Consider the following 24019-nt stretch of genomic DNA (forward strand, 5'->3'; position numbering starts at 1 on the left):
ATCCAGCTGCTAAGCCACCTACACAAGAAGTTTCCCCCACATAAGCTCAAAGATGAGGAGCAGAAGGAAGAGATGCAGGCCTGCCTTGCTAAGCGCAACTAAGAAGGAAGAAACATAGAACATCAGAATGGTGGCAGGTTGTCAGCCTTGCGTCCTCCATCCCCTCAGTCAACAGATCTAATGAATGGGCTCCACTCGGGGGTCCAAGCACGTTGGAGCCTAGGGATCCAGGATGAACAAGAATCTGACCCCTATCCAGCAGAGTTTGCTACTTGCTCTGTGCAGGCGCCTTGGCTTTCTAAGAAACACTACCCCGACTTCTGAAAGCTGCTGTTAGGCTCAAGAGAAACATGGCCTAGAAAATCTCACTACTGGACGTGATGTAAATTCCAGTTCTCTCATATTTTGTGCCCTGCCACTTCAAGGCCCACTCCCTACACGGTTATATACACAAAAGAAAAAGAAAAAGAAAAAGAAAACACTAAACCTGGATTCTTGCTCCTGACCCTTTTCCACCTTGAGAGCACTAGTCTGCTGGGGGAGGGCACGAGGGATGCGCCGGCTTCAGAGGCAATCACAGCAGCCCAGAAGGAGTGCCCCAGCCTCTTGTCAGTAAAGGACAGCGGGACTCTCTCCTCACTCCGGGTCCCCGCTGACCTTGAGCGAGGCCAGGTGAGCGATGTCGGGGCTAAGCTCCCACAGGCAGCTGTCGGCGGCCGCCAGCTCGCTGAGCAGAGGCAACGCGCCGGGCTGGAAGAGCTCGGCGGGGAAGGCGTCCGGGCGGTGGCCGGTGAGGTTGACGCTCGGCAGGCGAGGGGCGCAGCGCGCCAGGTTGGCGGGCAGCTCTCATAGCCGGTTGCCGCTGAGATTGAGGCTTTGTAGCTGCGGGAGGCCAGGCGGGTCGGCGGGGCCCGGGCTCTCTCCGGGAGGCAGCGTCTCCAGCGCATTTCCCCATAGATCGAGGGCGCGCAGCGCGGGAAGCGGCCCCAAGTCGGGCTCAGGCCAGGTCCTCGCGCATTGCGCCGCAGCACGAGGCTGTGCAGTTGAGGCTGGCCCTGCGCCAAGCCCGGCCCTGGCGCGCGCAGGCTGATAGACTATTTCCTACATATGTTGTAAACACTAATGAAACACTTTTTAAAAAAATGTTCCTATACTTTTCTGTGAATTTTTTGAATTATTGCAAAACTCAAAAATATTTTCAAATTTTTCATACAAGTTTATGACTTATCTTAAACCTGTGTTCCTCTTAATTTTCTTGATTTTTCTGAGCCTGCATCTCTACCAGTGCAATCTGGTTTTTAAGAAATATCTTTCTTGCCTCCATTTCTCTCTGAAATTATATTTTGGAGCACATTAACTTCCTGTAAGTGTCTCAGTCCTTCCTGGACTTATGATGGGTGATTCAGTACAATGCTCAGCCTAGGGCTTCTTCCCCAGTGCTGAGACAAGAACTTTCTGGTTACTCTGCCCATTTTGCTGTGCATTATGAGTTGGTCCAGTCTGGATGATGGCAATGGATACTTTTCCAGGCATTTTGTGAGCACTATTAAGAATTTCCTCTAAAAACAATGCGAGTCAACTCCCTGTATAGCTATCCTTATTTCAACTAGCAAAAACTTTTGGTCCTTCCTATTATTGCTTATACTCTCTCTTCAACAAAATTAGAGATAAGGGCAAAATAGTTTCTGCCTGGTAGTGAGGGGGTAGGGGGGAAGAGGAAGGGGGCAGGGGAATAAGGGAGTGGTAGGGGGAAGGGGGGAAAAATGACCCAAACATTGTATGCACATATAAATAAAAGAAAAAATAAACACAGGCAAAAAAAAATATTAGAAGCAAGAAGATGTATGAGAAGGCTCTTTAGGCAATGCAAGCCAAAGCTATGATGTCAAGGCATTGGATTGCAGTCTTCAAAGTAGGCAAGCCATGTGTCCTGTGGCTGACATTTACCGCAGGGAAGTGAGCACGAGGAAGAGGAAAAAAAAAAAGAAAAAAAATAATTTTCTCTAGTCTTTCCAGATTCTATTTTTTGTCAGTCTTAGATACTTTTCTGGCAAACACATATTGACTGTCACACTGCTCAATATTCAAAAAGAGCCCTTTGCCTACCTCCAGCATTCTTTATCTGTACTGCTGTCTTTTCTCCACTGTTCTGTCTTGTGACCTCTACCTCCCTGGGATTTACAAGGCTGTTCATCCTCTCATATCAGGGAGTCTCGTAGACTCTAACTCACTTCATTTTTCTTGTTTCATAGTCTGGAAACTCTCATGACAGGGAGCTGCGACATCTGGAGTTTTATATTTCATTAATTTCCCATAAAGCAGGCATCACTCTTTCCATGGTTTGAAGTCCATTATCTTAAAAAATTTTGTTTCATGTGTTTTTTGTAGGTTTTAGTATGGCTGTTTCAGGCAGGAATGTACCTGTTTCTCCAAGTTGAATAGAATCATATGCAAAAGAGTGTCCAAATTCTATAGATTAGATGGAATGCTCTTCACCCTCTGCCTAATTTATTCCTGTTTACCTTTCATTTCCCAACGTGTTTGTCTCTTCCTCAGAACCATCTTTCTGGGCCCACTATAGGTCAAATTCCCTTAGGAGATCACAGAGCACTGTTTTTTAAAGCATCTATATGAATTTATAGTGGTTATTTTCATGTCTTTCTTCTGTACTATTGTTTAAGTTGAACAATAGTAAGGTCTCATTTGTTTTATCCGTAGTTTAGTACAATGTGTTCTACATTGTAGGCTCTCACTCTACATTTTTTCAGTGCTAAATGAGTGAATATGAAAGATATAGTGCTTTATATACAAAAACTGCTCATATTTTATTTGTGGGTTACTTTCTCCCTTATACGTGTTCTAAAGGCCCACTGAATCTCAGGGATGTGGTTCATTCATGTGAGAGACTAACAGATCTTTTAAAATGTTACTATGAACTACTTAGAGGACAATTTTCAAGAGCTAGAAATAAGGACAGAATCCTACAAAAAGAGCTAAAAAACCCAAAATGACAGGCAGAAAATGAAACCATGGATTTGGAGGAACACTGAAATCATTCCTGTCACTAACTTTTTTCTTTAAGTCACAACAGTTATATTTTTGTAGTTCCATTATACAGACACACATAACAGGGGAACTAGAACATTTCTGCTGACTGGTCTTCCTAATGGCTGAAGAAACAGTGAAAAAATAAAATCATTATATATAAATTAGTCCCATTTTATTATCAGACTTTTCACACACATAACATTAAAAAAAGCTGATAAGGGGTCTTCTGTGAACAAGAATGCATTTGGGATCTACTTTGCAATCCCAGAATTTAATGAGACAGATTACTTTCAACCAATTCAATCAAGAGAATTGCAAGCAATTCAATCAGTAGCCCCTAACTTAGATTAACAGTTATCTGTAATGGGTCTCCAATGCACAGAACCAGGGTCAAGATACTTGTAGAGGAATGACAGCAAACACATACTCAAGCCTCTGAAACCACTTCATTAACTAAACATCTGAAAGGAACTTCAGAACAAGAGATCCTGAAGGTCATACCTGCCTAGAAATGAAAATTATTTAAAAAAAAGGAACCAATGGATAGCTTATTGCTCATAGGAAAGTCTAGCATTATAAAATAAAAACAAGATCCCATCTATACTTTTGGCTTCAGCATAAAATATTTTTTCCTCTGAGTATTAAAACTAGTTGTCCCTTGTGGCACTGTGATGGCCCCAGGACCCCCTCTGAGTACACTTCTCTAACATTACAGGCACCTCTCTAGTTGATGCATCCCTTTTGTTAGCCTGCTTTGGGCTAAAAGGCAGGATCCTAGTTTTTCTCTCACTGCATTTGTCAGGTGGCCTGTTCTGACACAGTCACTTCTTTCAGTCCTGGTCACAGATGGCAAAAGGAAATCATGAACAGGGATGCCTGCTCTTGTTAGGTCAATCCCCAGTTGGGATGCCAACAAGAGGGGAACTGACCCAGTTTTTTTGTTGTTGTTCTTCGAGGTGGGACCTGCCCCCTCCAGTCTTCTGGCTTAAGTACCCTAGTAGTCTCCATTGCCCTGTCTCCTGAAACGTTGAAAAGACCTTGACCTATTAACCTCAAGGAAAAAAACCCTCATCTTTCTTTGTACTGAAACCTGGCCTCAGTATCCCTTGAGTGACCAAGAAAAGTGGCCTTCACAGGATTCCTTAATTATAATACCATTCTCCAATTAGGTCTTTTCTGTTAAAGGGAAGAAAAGTGGACTGAGGTACCCTATATTCTGCTTTTCTTTTATCTCTGAGACCACCCAGAATGGCTCTATAATTGATATCTAGATACTCAAACACTGGCCATTGTTTGTAAGCCATAAGATAAACATGGGAAAGGTGGACCATAAAAGCCCCTCACCAAACAAGGCCCCATCTCTACTGCTCCACTCTCTGCCCTACCTTCTAAGCCATCCAATTTTCAGAATCTCCTAATGGGTGTTTTTTTTTTTTTTTTTTTACCTTTTTAATAATTGCAAATATATTTATTACAACTTACAGATTAGTCAAGTTATATACACAAATAGAATCTTAGCTATAAAATTCCAACACAGTTACATTTAAATCAATGGGTCCAAAGAAGCCAATTAGAAGTCTTCTAGTCCCCTAACTTCACTTTTCTTAAATTATAAAAAAATAAAATCTGATAGTTTTGATTTCAAGTTACAGATGAATACACATTTTATCCCTCAGAAATGGAAATTTTTGCCTGCCTGTACAAAGTCTTTCTTTCACATGCTACATTGACACTTAAAGCACCATTATAAGACTTTAAGGTATAAAATGTTCAGTTAAAACCTCCATGGATTTTCTTTCTAAGATTGGAAGCACGGTTTATTTTAACATCTAGGATTGGAGCCAGGTGCTGGTGGCTCACTTCTGTAATCCTAGATACTCAGAAGACAGAAATCAGAAGCAGCAAAGTTTGAAGCCAGCCTGGGCAAATAGTTCCAAGAGGCCCTGTCTCGAAAAACCCTTCACAAAAATAGGGCTGGTGGAATGGCTCAAGGTGAAGGCCTTGAGTTCAAGCCCCAGTACTGCAAAAAAAAAAAAGAAAAAAAACCATCTAGGATTGGGATGAACTGACAAGTATTTTTTTTCTCCATCAGACCAATTTTGTTGTTGAGATAAGGTCTTACCACATAGCTCAGGCTGGCTTGAAGATGCTCCTGACTCAGCCTCCTAAGTACTGAGTTTATAGACATGTGCCACCACGCTCAGTTTCAGTCCCATTTTAAAATGGTCCCTTTCGTCCTTCTCATCTTTATCTGATCACTTTTAAAGAGGGTAGTATATAGGAGAATTCTTAACCAAGCTTTTATTCACTTGGTAGCTAGTCTCCAGGGAGCAATTTTCAAAAGTCTAGTGACTGTAAAGATGTCCTGTTATTTTCAACTTTGCAGATATGCCAGATTTCACAAACACAGCCTCAGTCTCTGAAATAAAATTGCATGCTTCAATCTTGTTTTAAAACAACAACTATGCACTGTCACAGGCTTCTTCCTAAGCAAATGATGCTGCTTTCCAACTGACCAAGGTTGAAAACTAGCCTGTTTTTGTGGTATTACATAAGATAATGCAAAGGTACTATCTGGGATTACCTAAAGTGGAGGGGCACAGAATATAGAAAAAGGGTTCTGCAAAAATTTGACCAACTTTTATAGTGTTGCACTCTCATTGTGAGTATAAACAAATATATATATATATATATATATACATATATATATAAAAAACACTGGAGATAGACTTTAGAGCAAACCAGATGGAAATAAAGTAACCAGGTAGATAATAAACTGAGGTAGTAACCCTGCAAGCACTTCTGAAAAACTTCATCCTACACTGAAATAAGCTCAAAATTAAGTGGTCACCTACTCCATGTATGCTTTCCATTACCTGTAACAGGCAGTACATGGAGTAAACTGACCATTACAAGAGTTGGTGAACACTACCCCAACCTCACAGATGCACACCATGTAAAGCCAAGTAAACAAACCAAGCATAACCAATCAATACAAAGACTTCGATTCAACAGTAAACTTTGGGCTAAGGATATTAAAACTGCTAGTTGTTAAATGTATAGTTTCTCCTTTCCTGAAAGTAGAGGCCTGGCCAATCCTAATGGGTGTTTCCCCCTTCAATAAGCAGTGATAGGAAGAGGTTGAGTCTATGTCCCCTTCCAGTTATCAGATCTAAGGGAGATTAAAAAAGATCAGCTATGCTAATGCTCCAGACCAATACATCAAAACCTTTCTCTCTGTGATCCAAACTTTTGAATTGGCATGGAAGAATATCATGCTTCTACTAGATCAGACTCTTTCCTCATTAGAAAAGCAACAGGTCCTAGCCCAAGCCACTCAGGTTGGAGATGATTTCCATCTACAATGACCCCCAATACCTGTGGTACCTGGAAATGAGGGAATGAATGTGCCTATACCCACAGAGGCACAGGAAGCCCCCTTGGCAGATCCACATTGGGACTAAAATGGTGAGGAGGATGAAAGGCATTGACACCACTTCATCCATCTTATAGTGGAAGGGCTAAAAAGGGCCAAACTCAAACCTCTAAACTATTCCTAGGTGACCATAGTACAACAAAGCCTTGAAGAAAACCCCCTTACCTTTCTACAGCATATTAAGGACACTATCAGAAAGGATACCACAGTGGAACCAGAGTCACAGGTGGGAGAGGTTCTCCTCAAAGTTAAAATTTTAACTCAATCAGCCCCAGATATTTGTAGAAAACTCCAAAAGTCTGTGGCTGAAGGAGAAAAATCATTGGACCAACTAATGCAACTGGCCATGTCTGTATACTATAACCACGATGTTACTAAAAAAAGAGAAAAGGATAAAAGTCACCATGACCTCATTGTAGCTCTCAGGGAGTGCCCCACCCAACTGGAGCCTACATCCCAAGCTTGCTACCATTGTGGACAGAAGGGGCACTTCCACAGAGAATGCCTAAAAGGGGGACAGTCCAGGAGAAAGCCCCAGCCCCCACCAAGACCCTGTCCTCTCTGCAAAGGTACCACTGGAGGTCTAAGTCCCCCTGTCTCCAGATGGAAAGTGAGGTGCCATCTCCTATGGATTGATGGGTCCTGGGGCCTCTTGTCCAGGCTTCACTTCTTAGCATCAGTAAGAAGAGCCTTGGGGTAGCCATAATGGTAGAGAAGTGAAAGGTCATTTTCCTCCTAGACAGTGGAGCCTGTTTCTCTGTTTTATCATTTTCTCCCTGTCCCTGGTCCAATAACAAGGTTATCATTTGGGTCATATCTGGCCAGCCCCTACAGTGCTATTTTACATGGCCTCTGGTCTGCTCTTGGGGAGACCTCCACTTCTGTCACTCTTTTCTCATAGTCCCTGAAACTCCAGTGTCCCTGGTGTGACTGGATTTACTATCTCAACTAAAAGCTCAAATTCTCCTCCTTGCTGCCCCTTTCTTCAGGAACAAGTAGTCCACAGTGTGGACTGATGGAATGACTGTATGGTTAGCCAAAATGGCCCTCCCAATTCAAATAAAACTCAAAGATCCCTCACAGTGTTATGAGTCAACTGAGGCATGCCCACCCAAGAAAGATTTTAAAAGAGAGTCTTTATCAACCAGTGGAGACTGCTCTGACCAACAGGTTGTTGAGTCTCAGAGAGCAGCCCCGTTCCAACTTTTAGCAGGGTTTATAAGGCAAAACTCCCTGGCAATCTTTGCGAAGCAAGCAAGCCTGGGTACAGAAGTGAGACAATGGCTATTTGCTAAGGTACAGAAATGAGACAATGGTTATCTATGAGTATGAATGAACACAATCAACACAATCCACACAATCATTTGACCATATCCTAGTTTGAATCCTTCTGTTCTTTTAACTTTATGAGAACCAGAATCCCTCCCTCAGCCAGGAAATTAAAAACAGCACATGATTAATAGCTCCCCTCTACACCTGATTAATGGCTTCCCTCTGGCTAAGTTGTTAACCATTTCAACAGTTTCCACATCAAAAATAGTATCCCCTCAAGCCTGAGGGATGAAGAGGCCTCTAACCTATTATAAATTCCTTTAAAAAAAAAACAAGGGCTACTAATCAGTTGCTCCAGCCCCTACAATACCCTTACCCTTGCTGTCCACAAGGGGCCAAACAAATGGAGGTTGGTTCAAGACCTCCAGCTCAGTGATGAAGCAGTCATTCCCCTCCACCCAACTGTTCCCAATCCCTATACCCTATTGGTTCAAGTACCCTAAAAAGCCCAATATTACTCTGTAGTAGATTTAAAGGATGCTTTCTTTTTCATTCATCTGCATCCTGACAGTCAGCATCTGTTTGTCTTTGAAGATCCCACTAATCCTTCACAACAACTAACCTGGACAGTTTTTCCACAAGGGTTTATAGACATCCGTCATCTTTCTGGACAGGCCCTAACCAGAGACTTATTAGGTTGGCACTACCCAGAGGCCACCCTTCTTCAATATGGTGATGAAGTACTTCTGTGCAGAGCCACAGAGCCCCTCATCTCCAGGGCGACTGAGTCCCTTTTAAACTTTCTGGCCTCCTGGGGATACACAGTCTCTAAGGAAGAGGCTCTATTATGCCTCCCTCATGTCCCCTACCTAGGCATGATCTTAAAGGGACAGATGCACTCCCTGAATCATGAGCAAATTGACCCAGTCCTCCATTTCCCACTCCCACAGACCATAAAGCAGTTTAGAACTTTCTTGGGAGTTACAGGATTTTGAAGAATCTGGATCTACTGATATGCAGCCCTTACCAGGCCCCTATGTCAGCTCCTAAAAGATGCTCAGTGAGGCTCTCAATCCCTCTTAGAATGGGACCCTGAAAACACAAAGCTTTCCAGGCCCTCAAACAGCCCCGGCATTGAGCTTACCTACCCAAGACTGTTTTCAACTATATGTCTATGAAAAAAGGGGGTCAGCCCTAGGAGTACTAACCCAGCTCTGAGGGCCCAGTCCACAGCCAGTGGGATATTTGGGCAAGGAACTAAACAGTGTGGCTAAAGGGTGGCCTGGATGCCTGAGGGCTCTGGCAGCAACCTGCCTCTTGATCCCAGAGGCCCCCAAATTAATTCTTGCATGGCCTTTAACCATATGTACTCCACATGATCTAGGAGAGCTTCTGTTAAAGGAGGACTATGGCTATTGGGCAACAGGTTACTTAAGTATCAGTCCCAATTATAAGAATGTCCAGATGTGACCCTTTGGGTGTGCTCTGCCCTAAATGCAGCATCACCCCTCCCTACTGAGGGGGACACATTCATACATTCCTGTGACAAGGTGCTAGCTGAATGTTATTCAGCTATGCCTGACCTCCTTAACCAGCCATTCCTGGACCAGACCTCACTCTCTTCATGGACTGAAGTTCATTTGTCTGGGAGGAAATTAGATGAGCGGGGCAGCTGTGGTCTCTCACACTGAGACTCAACCTCTGCCTCCTTCCATGAGTGCTGGCCTTGAACTCACTCTCCTTCCTCAGCCTCCCAATTGCTGGGCCTAGAGGCATGTGCCACTACACCTGTCCACTGTGTGCTTCTTAATGAAGAATCAATAGTATAAAAATGCAGAAGGTTTGAGTAGAATGCCTCAGAAATAATTGTTCTTAACATACTTAGGCCTGGGTATGTTTCTTGAGTTGTAGAATGCCTACTTATCAAGGGTGAAGCCCTGAATGTAAACCCCAGTACCACCCCAAAATAAATTTTAAAAACCCAATGAAACACATGTAGAGGAGGGTTAATGATATTTCAATTGCCATATACATATGCAAGTGTATATTTACACTTTTGATAATGAGTTTTTAAAATGTATCTCTGTTATTTATTATTCATAGGAAATACACCTGACTCCATCCTCTGACTTCTATAAGAAATTAGCCTTGGACTGTTCTGGTCAGCAGGTAGCTGTTGACTTATTCCTTCTCAGTGGACAGTATTCTGATTTGGCTTCTCTGGGTAAGTTCTTCATGATTTTTTTCTGCAGTGAATGGTGAAATGACATTTATATGATGTTATTCTAAGTAGGAGGCAATGTAAAAGAATTTATTCCCTTGAGAGAGTAAATCAGTCAGGTTTTGTTTTGTAAATGGAGTCTAGCTCTGTTGCCCAATCTGGTCTCAAATTCTTGGACTCAAGTGCCTCCCCCTTCCCCAGCTACAGGTGTGCACCATCACCTCCTGCTAATCAGTTTAATCTATTATACACATTATAGTGGTCTACCCTAATTTAGTAGGAGAGAAATAGAGAAGTTTCTATACCACTACATAAAGGAATGGATTATTCTTTTTGACAGGGCCTTAAGAAGTTAGAGAAAAGCTGAGTAAAATGTTGCAGTTACTTTGGTGTAATAAAAGAAGCATCATTTGAAAGGAGTTTGTGGGAGTGTCCAAAGGAGGAATATTTGGGTTTGGGAACCCTCAGGGGTCTGTTGGATGAAAGGAGAGGGTGACGAGGGTGCATATGATGAAGTGTTTCATACCCGAGTATGAAAATAGAATAATCAGACCCATTAAAAATTGTCTAAAAATGGGGGGGGAGGAAGATAAGAATGAGTAATAGTGGAGTTGAATCTGACCAAAGTTCATTATATACATGTATGGAAATATCATAACAAAACACTTTTGTGTAATTAATATATGCTAGAAAAAAGAGAGAAGAAATGAAATTAAAAGGGTTGATGTTAGCACTCTAAATAAGGCAGATCTCAGCTGGTGAGACAGTATTCTGTGTTCACACAGAAACGGGTAGAGAAATTAGTTTTTTAAATAAAAAGGATCGAGTGTCTGGAGGCTGAGACAGGAGGATCACAAGTTCCAGGCTAGCCTGAACTCTGAAGTGAGACACTGTCTCAAAATAAGAATGTTAAAAATGAACATATAATCAGTAGTGTGTTGTCTTGCAGGTTGTATTTCTCAGTGCTCAGCAGGTAGCATCTATTACTATCCATCTTACCATCATCAACACAATCCGGACCAAGTTCAGAAATTACAGAAGGAACTACAGAGGTACCTCACTCAGAAGTTTGTCTTTGAGGCAGTTAGGAGGATTCAGTGTACCAAGATGGGAACACTATTTTTTTTTCCACATAGAAGCAAATGTTTTTTATATCAATAAATATATATGTTTTCACCAGTTTTAGCTTAAAGGATTTATACTGCTGGGATACTTTGCTAACTTTGAAAGGTGTAATTACAGAATATGCAATTAAGAAGTGAAAAGAAACAAAAATAGACTGGCTGGAGGTGTGGCTCAAGTGAGAGCACCTGCCTAGCAAGCAGAGGGCCTTGAATTCAAACCTCAGTACTGGAAGTAAAAAAGAGAGACTATTGTGAATGTATTAAAAAATACTGAATTGTACACTTTACAATGGTGAATTTTATAGTATGTGAAATACCTGTTTTAAAAACAAGCAACCATGTCTGCAAGGGAAATAGAACTATGTTACGGATGGATTATTTATTGTAGCTACTGAACAAGTACAATGGTAGTGGAAGATCGTTTTTTCCTGTTTTGATAGGAGGTGATGGTATGTTGTTCAGGGTGGTCTTGAACTTGCCTCACCCTCCCAAGTAGCTGGGACTACAGGCACATATCACCATGCCTGAATTAAAAGAAAACTTTTGTTTGGATTCTGGCATTTCAACTTGGGATCTTGTGCTCAGTAGGTAATTGTTCTACCACCTGAGCCACGCCTCTAGCCCTTTTTTGTTTTAATTAAAGAATTTTTAAATCATGGTAAAATTATCATGAAATTGTCTATTTCAATCTTTTGAAAGAATAAATTTTTATTCACTTGTTGTTATTTTGAGGTAGGGTCTCACTATGTAGCCCAGGATAGCCTCAAACTTGTGATTCACCTGCTTCTGCCTTCTGCGTGGCTTTAAAAAATTATATTTTGCCATGCTGGTAATTGAATACATGCTCTACACAAGCTAGGCAAGTATTCTACCACTCAGCTACATCCCCCACCTTCTAATATTTTCCCCTTTGGTTGTATGAGGATTTGAACTCAGGGCCTTGAGCTTGCTAGGCAGGCACTCTACTACAGGAGCCATGCCTCCAGCCCTCCTAACCATGTTTAGTTGTATGTAGCTCGGTGGCTTTCTCATTCTTATATCCATCTCCAGAAGGAGGACATCTTTAAAGTTTTGGTCTGCTTCTTGGTTTTTTATTTTCTACATTATCAACCTGGTTCCAATTATTTATTCACATGTAACTGTTTTTGATCCTTACGGGGGTGTAAGCCAATCTTCTTTTGGGGGAGGTCTGGGGTTTGATCTCAGGTTTTCCCACTTGCAAAGAAGGCCCTCTAATTCTGGAGCCACACCTCCAGTCCATTTTGCTCTGGTTATGTTGGAGATGGGGATCTTAGGAAATATTTGCCTAGGTTGGCCTCAAACCTTGATCTTCCTGATCTCAGCCTTCCAAGTAGCTAAGGATTACGGGCGTGGATCACTGGCTCCCAGCTAAGCTGATCATTGTTAAGGCAGAAAAATTACATGACAACTACAGAAAAAAAGGATACATTAATCTTCCCCAGTGTATTTTCAAATCTACTGATCAGGCTATTTGCCTGTCTTGCTGGGTGTAAGTGGCTATTCACACCTATAATCTTTAGCTACTCAGGAGGTAGAGAACAAGAGGATCACGGTTCAAAGCCAGCCCCAGCAAATGGTTCATGAGACCCTATCTCAAAAATACCCAACTCAAAAAAGGACTGAAGGAGTGGCTTAAGTGATAGAGCACCTGCCTAGCAAGCATGAGGTCCTGAGTTCAAGCCCCAGTACCACACACACACACACAAACTATTTGCTTACCAAATGTTTGTTCTCTATTACCCCTCACTATAATAATGTACCCTCACTGAGTTCATTTATTTTAATATTTTTAGTTCTATATTTTTGGAGATTGAACCCAGGACCTCATAGACACTAAGCATGTGCTGTACCACCAAGCTACACACCAAGCCCCACTGTATTCATGTTTTGAAGGGCACATTTGTTGAATCCCATTCATTCATTCAAGATTGGCAGAATTCAGAAATGTTTATTTCTCCAGAGGTTGCCTGCTAATTAGGAGGAAATCCATATCATAAAAGTGCTTAAGACTTTTCCGATTGATGAATCAGAGACTATATTACCTTACTTTTCATAAAGAGCCTGAGAACTGGGATGAGGATGTGGCTCAAGTGCATGCCTAGCAAGTGCAAGGCCCTGAGTTCAAATCCCAGTTACCCTCTCTTCCCCCCAAAAAAGTAAGAGTAGGAAGAGCTTGAGAAAATGCAAACAAACTAGGCTTGTGCTTCTCTATAGAGTGCCTAACTGAGCATTGTGTGGTTAACTGGCTTATTTTCTTCTTTTATGATCAATTAATTTCATTAGAAATCAAATACTTGATAAAGTTGATAGGAGAGAGAGAGAGAGAGAGAGAGAGAGAGGAGTACAGGCAGGGTTGGGTACAGTTGTATGTAGACAACATGTTTTGCATGTTTGAGGCCCTGGGTTCAATCTGCAGCACCACATTTGGGAAAAGATGAAGTATTAAAACATATAAAAAGAAATCAAACACAGGCCTCTTATGTCCCATTCTGTGATTTCTTACATTCCTTTTGAAAGTTTTCCCATGCATAGGTAAGCAAATATTTTACCCTTAATTTCAAGTCAAAAGGTAAATCTCACAATCACATTTTTTGGAAGGGGACATTATAAGGCACTTTAATTGTCATAGAGGAATAATCTCAAATGAATGAAAATGCATAAGAGGACATAACATATGAGAATGATCATCCTGCCAAATACCAGGGAACTGAATATTAAAGACAGGACAGAGCACAAAGCACAGGTTAAAACCTCCCACTAACCGAGGTGTGGGTAAGGGTAGGCAGGGCCCCTTAGATCCTGTGGGCACCAAGTACTGAAGGAACCCCCAGAAATGCTTTCCCCAGCTGGGAGTGTGGCTCAGTTACCACTGAGCCCACCTTGCATGCATAAGTGTCTGAGTTCCCTCCCAAACAGAAAAAAAAAAGTCTGCAAGAAATGCTCTTGGGTGACATCATGAGAACCATGTAGCAGGTCTGGACAGATAGTGTATTCACATATCATAAAGTACCCACCAGGATCTGGTCCCATGGGGCCTACAGGAGCCACAGACACAATCTCCTTCTCTCCCCATAAATTCAAAACCATCCTGGGCCTGATCCGCCCTCAGTCTTCCATTCTATCTCCCTCTTTGCACCCAGGTGCCACTCCACTAGCCCTTTTTTTGTGTTGAGTATTTGCGAGATAGGGTCTCTCGAACCACTTGCCTGCAGCTGTCTTCAAACCTCAATCCTCTTGATCTCTGCCTACTGAGTAGCTAGGATTACAGGCATTAGACACCCCCGCACAGCTACACATCATGTTTTATTTGACCAAACAAAAGTCTAGGCATTAGAATAGTTTTCAATTTCAGACTTTTTCCAAATAAGCCCATGAGAACTGGACATAAGCAAGGTGAGATGCAGCTCAATTGCTTTTCCTAAGATGTTTATCTGTAGGTTGAGATTGGCACAGCCCTGGCCACAGAAAAGGAAATGCAGAACAGCTGCTTCTCCTAAGTTGTTTGTGTTCAGAGAAGCAGGAATGCAGGTTTCTCCTGTTACAGTGTCACCCTCCTCCCCAAGAACAACTGCTTCACCCTGTTTACCACTGGGTATAAAAGACTCACTGAAGGAGGACATGAGGCTTTTGCTTTGGGCTTTTGCTTTGGGACTTTTGCTTTGTGGGCTTTTGCTTTGAGGCTTTTTTGCTTTTTGCTTTTGGGCTTTGGCTTTTTGGTGTGGGAGGCTTTTGGAAGGGAAAAGAGTTGGTGAAGGGAAAAGAATTGCTGAAGGAAAAATAAATGGCTCAGGGGGAATTGCTGAAGGGAGATTGCTGAAATGAAAAGAATTGCTAAAGGGAAATTGCTAAAGGGGAATTGCTAAAGAGGGGTTGTTAGAAAGTCTGCAACGAGAACTTTATACATAGGCTTTAGAAAAGCTAAGCTAAAGAAAAGCTACAGAGAACATGGGACAGTGCAAGTCTGAGCACCAAGGCTTTAAGAAAGCTGAAGTGAGAACATGGGCCAGTGCAAGTCTGGGGGCAAAGACTTTAAGAGAGGTTATGCTAAAGAACAACTAAGAGAAAACATGGGACAGAGTGAGTCTAAGGAAAGAGTTTTAAAGAATAGTGAAGCAAGTTTCTAAAGAAAACTTTAGAAGCAAGGTTTTAAATAACTGTAAAGTAGTAAGGCCCTAAAGAATAATGACAGAGAAAAGAAGCAGAGTAAATGAAGAGAATAATAGAGAAAAGAAGCAATGAGGGTTGTGTGTCTCCACCTGAGTGCTCAACACACCTGATCCCACTTTCTGTCTGTCTGTCTGTCTATCCTATGTCTTTTCTGCATCTCCAGTCCCCCCCACTAAGGCCCAGTTAGGTTCGGTAATAACCAGGAGTGAGAAGAAGTTCACTCCAACAAGGGAGCTAGAGAAAAAGCTCACTCCATACATCATGAGATATCTTGGGAATCACATCAGGTTTTAACATAAAGTTCACTTGTGTTTCCTAAACACTTTACAGACATAGCCAAAAGGTCATTTGTTACAGTACTTTAGTGTGCCTTCATTTTAACTGCTATCCTGCCCTCACATATGTAAGGTGTGGGATTTTCCACTTGTGGCATCAAGTTGGTGCTCAAAAGGTTTCAGGTTTTGAAACATTTCAGATTTTGGATACTAGAGTTCAAGTTGCTCAACCTGTAGTGTGAACGTTCCCTGGTGGTCTAGTGCTCAGCCTGTAGCGTGTAGACTTTTGAGTCTGACTTCCTTTACTCAGGGTAGTTTATTTGAGATGTATCCCATGCTGCATCATTTGTAGTTTGCTCCTTTTTATTCCTGAGGAGTTTCCTGCTGTGCCCAGTTTGTTTATTCATGTCCCAGGTGAGCTTACCATGCATAAGTTCCTGGTTCAATCCCCAGCAGAGAAAGAGAGAGAGAGAGAGAGAGACAGACAGACAGAGAGAGAGAGAGAGAGAGAGAGAGAGAGAGAGATTTGATGCTTCTAAAATTTTTCATTTTATTTCTTTGACTTATTGATAGTTGTTGTAGGCAATTACCAAAGAAAAGGCATTGTGGATATTAATTTATTTCTTTTAATTTTTTTCCTGTGTTTAAAAGAATAAAATTAGAGCTGGGGGCCTGGCTCAACTGGTAGAGCTTCTGCATAGCAAGTGCTGAGGTCCAGAGTTCAAACTCCAGTACTATAAATAAAATAAAAATTTCCTAAACTTTAAAATAGGCTGTAAAATACACTAGCACATTGGCAAGTGTGGTGGCAGGTATCTGTAATTCCAGTACTCAAGCAGCTGGGCCAGCCTGGGATACATAGTGAATCCTTGACTTAAAAAAGAAGAAAAGGAAAGAAGAAGGGGAGAGAGAGGGAGGGAGAGAGAAAGAAGGAAGAAAATGTTAGCATACTATCTCCATTTAAACATAATCCTTGTTACCTATGTAGTAATAGCTTAAATATAAAGAGTTTTATACTCCAAAAATAATAATAAAAAATACTTTACTGTTTTCACAGACTAGAGTGTTGACACCATCTCTGCTTCCTATACGACCCTACTTGGTTCTGTATGGAAAAGATCTGACTTTAGCATAATTGTTTTGAATGTAGCTTCCTTACTATCATGTGTTTCCCTCAAAGGTGAAAGAAGAGAATGTGTCCATACTTTGTGTTTGTCAGTAGTTTCAACTCTGAATGAAGTCTTTCTGGAAGCTGACGTTAAAGCAATTTCAGGATTATTGGCCAGTATGGGTAAGTGTTGATATTACTTGTAAATATTTTACAAGTACAACCATTAAGCAAATCCACATATTTTGTTTTGAAATTAGCTTTATAGGTTTTGATTTGGGTGCTTGTAGCTATGTCAATGAAAAGATCTGCCACAGAAAATCCTTCTTGCTTGTTTAAACAGTTTTACTGAGATAGAATTATCTATCACAGGACTGCACCATTTTAATTGTTTTTTTGTCTATGTTCAGAGTTGTGCAGTAACCATCACAATCTGATTTTAGGAAATTTTTATGATCCCAAAATGAATTTCATACCCATAAACAATTAATGCCACTCCCACTTCTTTCCCTTAGTTGTCTTATCCCCCACTAAACTAATTTCATTCTCTATATCCATCTGCTTTGGACTTAAATAACCATGCTACCCAGTGTTTAATGTCAGTACTTAGTAGGATGTTTGTAACAGTGCTTTATGAGCACATCAGCTTGGGTAGTAAGAGGTGACAGGGCACTATAAAGATTGATAGACTTGCAATCATGGAATTTGAGATTAAAAATCAGTTTACTACCACACACATGTTCACAGCCTTCCCATCTCAGATCTAGATGTTGTGTTGATTCTCTTGTCCTGTTTTCAAATGCAGAGTTTAGCATCAGTTTGTTTCTACATCCTTTCTCCCTCAGGGAAGAATTTAACAAGGTCCATTTACTTCAGATTCCAGTGTGCCTTTCACAGAAATAAGTACCTGTTTTCTGAATTTCCTATATGGAAAATTTGCTTTCATGGAACTTCAGTGTAGTCTTTTTTTTTTGTGGGACTGGGATTTGAACTGAAGACTTCATGCTTGCAAAGCAAGAGCTCTACCGTTTGAGCCACACCTCCAGTCCACTTTGCTCTGGTTATTTTGAAGATGGGGTCTTGTGAACTATTTGCCTGAGCCGTCCTCCCTTGATCCTCCTGATCTCAGCTTCCCAAGTAGCTAGGATTACAGGTTCGAGCTATAAGCACCCTGCACTGTAGTCTTACAGTTGTTAGAAACTTGAAGGTTACAGGTGTGTGTGGTGGTACACACCTGTAATCCAGGCTTCTTGTGTGTTGCCTCAGGAGACCGACACAGGAAGATCACATGTTCTTTGAGGAGCCTGGCTACATGGCAAGACTCTTCTCTTCAGAAACCAACAAAAAAGATTAAGTGGTAGAACACTTGTTTAGAATGCTGGGTTCCATCCTCAACATTCAAAAATAAATAAATAAAATAATAAGGAAAAAGAATTTGAAGATGGTCTCCTAAGAAATTTGAGGGTCTCTGTCCTTATTTTTAAGTAATATGTGTTGAACCAGTCATGAGGGAATACCTGCAATCTCAGTTACTTGGGAGATAGAGGCAGGAAGATCTCAAGTTCAAGGCCAGCCCAGAAAAGACCCTATTTCAAAACACCAAAACCAAACAAATGAAAAGAAAGGAGGGGAGGCAGCTGTGCCTATAGTTCAAGTGAGACCCTGGGTTTAATTCCCAGTAACAAAATAAAAGTATTTTTGATGACTATACAATCATTACTATCAACAATGTTAGTTTAAACAGAACTAATTATCAGGCAGTATTTATAGATTTTAAAATCTTCAGTATAGCTTTGTAGGTACGCATACTTTTACCATATTTGGTTGAGCACAATATGTACATTTTTTGTGTTTTATCATCATTAGGATGGGAGCATGTCTTCAACTGATGAAGCCTTATGGTTGCTATTGACCAGGTAGCAATAGTCCCATCTTTGTGCAAATTTTGTTGCAGTAAATAACATCCCTCCACTGAATATATTTTTCATAGCACATGAAGTGAGGAAGTTTCCAGTTGAGAAGTCTTCAAAAGAGTTGCACTGTTTTTACTATTGAAATTTTTTTTGAGTATGCAGATATGCATATAAACTGAGTGGGTAACAGGTGAAAATCTACTTCAATAACTGTTAAATTTGTAACTATAAATAAAAACTGAATGACAGTAAAATATTGTATTGAATTCCAGAGTATTTCTTAGAAAAACTTTCTCAGTGTCATAAAAGCAACATGGTGGACTAAAATCGTAGAGTCAATGGAATGTAGTTTTCCCATGTTTGAAATAAGGAAACTGAGGACAGGAAGGTTAAGTCACTTACCAAATGGTCACACAACTAGGAACTAGCAGCAGGCCATTTGAACAGAGGTTGGTTGGATTCTTTAGAGCGTGATTGTACTTGCTGTGTGTTTTCTCTCATTGTATATGGAGTAAATTGGAAAGAGACTTAACATGGTTTTAAAAATTATTTCTCCTATCCTTACCAGTGGAGTTGCTAAGCTGCCTTGTGTTTGTTTTGTCCCACCTGCACCTCCATTAGCTGTGGACAGGTCTGTGACTGCCAGACTGAGTGATGCCTGGGCTCTTCAGTCCTCAATAACCAGCAGCATGGGCTCATGGCCCCTTTCATTTTGCAGCTTTTCCCGCTTTTTGTGTTAGCTCTCCTTAAACAGGAAAGAAAACAAAACCAGAAAGCAGCATAGTGAAAATGTCAAAAGCCCAAACTTTTACCCTGTAATTCCCTAAACATTGCTTCTGTATCTCTGTGCTTGTTGAATGTTGTGAGGACAGGGACCTTACCTCTTCTTTGAATCTTGAGGGGTTTATAGCCAAAGAAAGTTATAAGTAACTGATTTTTGCAAGTGCCCTGTGCATGAGAGATGCTCATTAAGTGTACAGGGATCTTTTCAGCCATTCAAATGATAGTTTTCCAAAAGAAGAATTATATATTGTGTTGCTAACACAAAAAGCCACCATATACTGCATTGTCTCACTTATAACTAGAAGTTTCAAAAGCAGAAAGCAGAATGGTGATTGAGAATATAGAGACTGGTGGAGGGCAGAATGGGGAGATGTTGGTCAAGGGTACAGTGTCAGTTACACAGCAGGAATAAATGAGCATTTGAGGTGATGGATTGTCTATTAGCTCAGTTACTTCATTCCATATTGTATACTATATCATATTACTTTGTGTCCTATAAATATATCCATTTATAATTTGTTGCCAGTTTAAAAAAATAATTTTTTTAAAGCTGACACCTGTGGCTCACTCCTGTAATCCTAGCTACTCAGGAGGCAGAGACCAGGAAGATCAGTTTGGATTTAGCCTGGGCAAATAGTTTTTGAGACCCTATCTCAAAGAACCCTTCACAAAAATAGAGTTGGTGGAGTGGCTCAAGGTGAATGCCCTGAGTTCAAGCCTCCGTACCACAAAAAAATTTTTTTTCAAAAGCAGGTACACATATACATTCATTTGTTTTGTTTTGGCTTTTTCCTGGTCCCTGCAGTAGTTCAGCAACATTAGACTTCTCATTTTTTTCCCCAGTGCTGTGGATTGAAGCCAGGGCGTTATGCATGTTTGGATGTTGCCCAGCACCTACCACCAAGCTGCTGCCCAGCCTACACTTCTTAATCTTTAGGTGTGTGTTCTCACATGAACAAGCCAGGCATGATGAAGTCCACCTGTGATCCCACCTATGCATGGGGCACAGCTAGGAGAATTCCTGTCAAGCCCAGCTGGTGCAAAGTAGTGTCAGACCCTATCTAAATCAGAAAGGGACTGGTAGTGTAGCTCAAATGGTAAAGCACTTGCTTAGCAAGGGTAAGACCCTGAGTTCAAACCCCAGTACTAGGAAGAAAGAAGGAAAAAGAAGGAAGGACATAAAAAAGGAAGGAAAAGCAAAAACAAAGCAAGGAAGAAAGTTGGTTTAGTCAGGCAGAGAGTGTGTAACAGGACATAGGAAGTTTTGTGCCCAGGCCCTGTCCCCACAGAACTGAAGCTCTGCAGCCCTGGGAAGTAGGCGGCTGCACAAGTGCAGGTGCTTGTGGGCATCAGAAGTCCAGCTGGTTCTGCAGGACAGTGACCCAGCAAGGGCACCGCCAGGACACGTGACAGGTCCATGTTGGTCAGAGTGGAGGTTAAAGCTGAGGTGCTGTCACTATGACACATCAGCAGTGCTCTTTTGTCCCTCATAAATTGCGCTTCCCTAGGGCTTTCTCATTCCCTTAAATTTAGTCAGTGCACTTGCTCTAATGTCTACTTAATTCCTGTTCTCTGCCTTTCTTAATACCTTTCCATCTGCTGGAATACTTGGGACTTTACCTCAAAACTTTGTCATTCTCCATGAAGCTAATACACTAGTTAAATGTCACTCTTGCTTATGAACTCTCTTTTACTTAGTAGTCATCATTTGTATTACAACTTTTCATCATTGATTTGCAAGCTTTGGTATATTGATTAGCTTCTCTAAGTGTGGAAGAAACAGACAGCCACCACTCATTGTCATGCAGCATTGATAGAACACTTAGTGGATACCATAGTCCGTCATGTGTGCCTTTGTCATCTGCTACATACTGACGTCCTTCCTGTGATACTGCTTAGATTGTTACATCACTGTCACTGTATGTCATGGCAAATAGTAGACCTATTTAATTGATTAGGAAACAGACAAGATAGCTTTACCACAGTTAGTTCATTAATTGCTCCAGGGTTTTAGGTGAGGCTGTAGCCACAAGTTAAGACATGTGTGTGACTTCTTAGAATATTTTTTGAAACAATTCACAGTAAATTTGGTAATTCTGTCTGACATTTACAAAATTCTGTATTTTTTAAATGTCTTCTTTTGGTGGGCATGTGGTTTGTTTTTCATTACAGAAATCATTCCAGAGTGGACAAACATGTGTCTAGGTGAACATATTTTGCTGTGTGTTTAGTGAAAACCCAGCCCTGGTTCACTTATACTTACAACTCATCCCAGTTTGTATAGAGTTGACAATCTCTCAGATGAGGTAAAATTTAAAACCCAGCCCTGGTTCACTTATACTTACAACTCATCCCAGTTTGTATAGAGTTGACAATCTCTCAGATGAGGTAAAATTTATTCCTTTTTTAGTGGCTTTTTCTTGAAGGCTTCTAAGCTTCATCATCCTCATTCCAGTGCAGAAATGAGAAGAGGTTTGTTTGTTATCTAGTGCTTTATATTTTTATCTTTCTGCTAGTTATATATAGAGAAATTTTGGTTCAGATGCTCCTGAAATAGTACCTTTATTTAAGTTTCCTAAGTGAAGTCTCTAGAACAGATGCAAGAAATACAGAGAGTGTCAAATTGACCAGAGCAACCTATTTATTTAAACAAATTAATCTGGAAGATGGGTGCCGAGAGTGAACTCTCATCTAAGCACTCTCGGTCAATTTTCAATGTAATGATGTATGGATTAAAGAAAAAGTATTTATCTGAGTTGTAATATTTTGCTTTTGATAGAAAATTTATTGAAGTCATATGATTTATTATTTACTGCCATAGGTTTATTAAAGTCATAAACATAAAAATGTTACATCACAATCTAAAATTGTGCTCAAGTTAAGATGTACACAGATGGGGGTAATGTTTTGGTTAAAATCTTTCAAAGTTTAAAAAAAATGTAAGATACCTTTTGTATTCATTATTTTTATCATCTTTGTGACAAAATATCTGACAAAAATAATCTAAGGGATGAAAGATTTATTCCATACACCTCATGGTTTCAGAGGTATCAGTCCATCATGGTGGAGAGGTGTTGTGGATCAGAACAGTTCCCATCATGCAGCCAGGAGCAGAGAAAAGGAACACAGGAACCAGCCAGGGCAAGATATTCCCTTCAAGGACACCCCAGGGACCTTCTTCCTCCAACCACGTCCCACCACCCACCTTCACCTCCCCCCAGTAATGACATCAAACTATGAATGAATTAAGGAGTTTTAATCCATCCAGAGTGCTCATGATGTAATCGTCTCTGCAAACACCATCTCAGACGCCCCAGAGGTGTGTTCACTGGTCTCCTGTGTGCTTCTCAATCCAGTCAAAGTGACATTTAAGGTATATGACAGGATAGGTTAGCACTCCCTTGACAAGGATGAAGGGGCCCTTGGGCCTGACAACACCCACATGGTGAAGACATTGCCGCCTACTTCATGGCATCTAACCATGGTTAAAAAATTTAAAGAGTTGACAGTTAAGAGTAACTGTCACGTAAAGGAGAAATAGGAGGTAGTTTTTTGCAAATGATAACTATTCTTAACATTATTAATTTGAATTACAAAATAACTAATCTTACTTATTTGATAAGTTCAATTAATTAAACTTACATTTCCCTATCTCTCTCTTTTTTTTTTTTTTTGGACAAGGTCTAACTATGCAGCCCAGACTGGCCTTGAATTCTAAATTGTCCTCAGCTTCTTGAGTGCTAGGATTACAGGCCTATGCCACCATACCTGGCTTAGTCTTATGTTTTTCTACCATTAAAAAATAGCAGCATAACAAATTAACATAAAATTTAAATGTAGTTTATTTTTATGCCTGTATTATAGGAACCATCAGAAAGAATGAAGGAGGGCTGGAGGTGTGGCTCAGGCAGTACAGCGCCAGCTTAGTAAGTATGAAGCCCTGCATTTGGTACTACCAAAAAAGAGAAAGAGAGAGAGAGAGGGAGAGAAAGAAAGTAAAGCATTCATAATACTTTCTAAGATAAACAGTACTAACACTTAGGTGATGAGTTTATCAGGACACATTGACTCCCAAGGAGTTTAGACAGAAAAACTCTCTAAAACACACCACAAGGAGTCTGGGTTGTGGGGAGCGTGTAGCTCAGTGGCAGAGCCCTTGTGCATGAGGCCTCCAAGTTGATCTCCAGAACTGCCAAAATACAAATTTAAAAAATCACAAGAAAACTAACCACAGGAGCTGCAAGGGCAGACTGTACTCAGAAACTAGTAGATTCTCCATAACTTTCCTTCTTTCTGATCAGTTTTTTTCTATCAGACTAGAAAACAACTACTGCTATCTTCCCTTTCTCATCATCTGAGATGGGCACAGCTCTTTTTCAGTTCACATTGGAAACCTCTGAGGAAATTCCTCACTGGCTTTATTTGGGTTGTTGTCTCTTCTGCTCCTCATGTCCCTAAGGTCAGAAGTTTTAAGCACTGGGATCAATAGCCCCAGACTCATCACAGAAGTGAAAAGAATAGGTTTTCCAAACAACAGGAAGCTGGGTGCTGAAAACACCAAGCAGTAAATGACTTTGGTAGCTCTATTTTCCTCCTGAGTTTTGTTCTCATTAGATTTTGGTTCCTGAGTTTTTGTGATTTTGAGCATAAA

General features: G+C 40.9%; 1 pseudogene; it reads left to right on the top strand.

Annotated features, from left to right (window-relative positions):
- Positions 1–22738: 22738 nt before the first annotated feature.
- Positions 22739–22855, top strand: LOC141418400 (U6atac minor spliceosomal RNA; annotated as a pseudogene).
- The last annotated feature ends 1164 nt before the right edge of the window (positions 22856–24019 follow it).

The sequence above is a fragment of the Castor canadensis genome, chromosome 16 (assembly GCF_047511655.1).
Source record: "Castor canadensis chromosome 16, mCasCan1.hap1v2, whole genome shotgun sequence".
In the NCBI taxonomy this organism is placed as follows: Eukaryota; Metazoa; Chordata; class Mammalia; order Rodentia; family Castoridae; genus Castor; species Castor canadensis.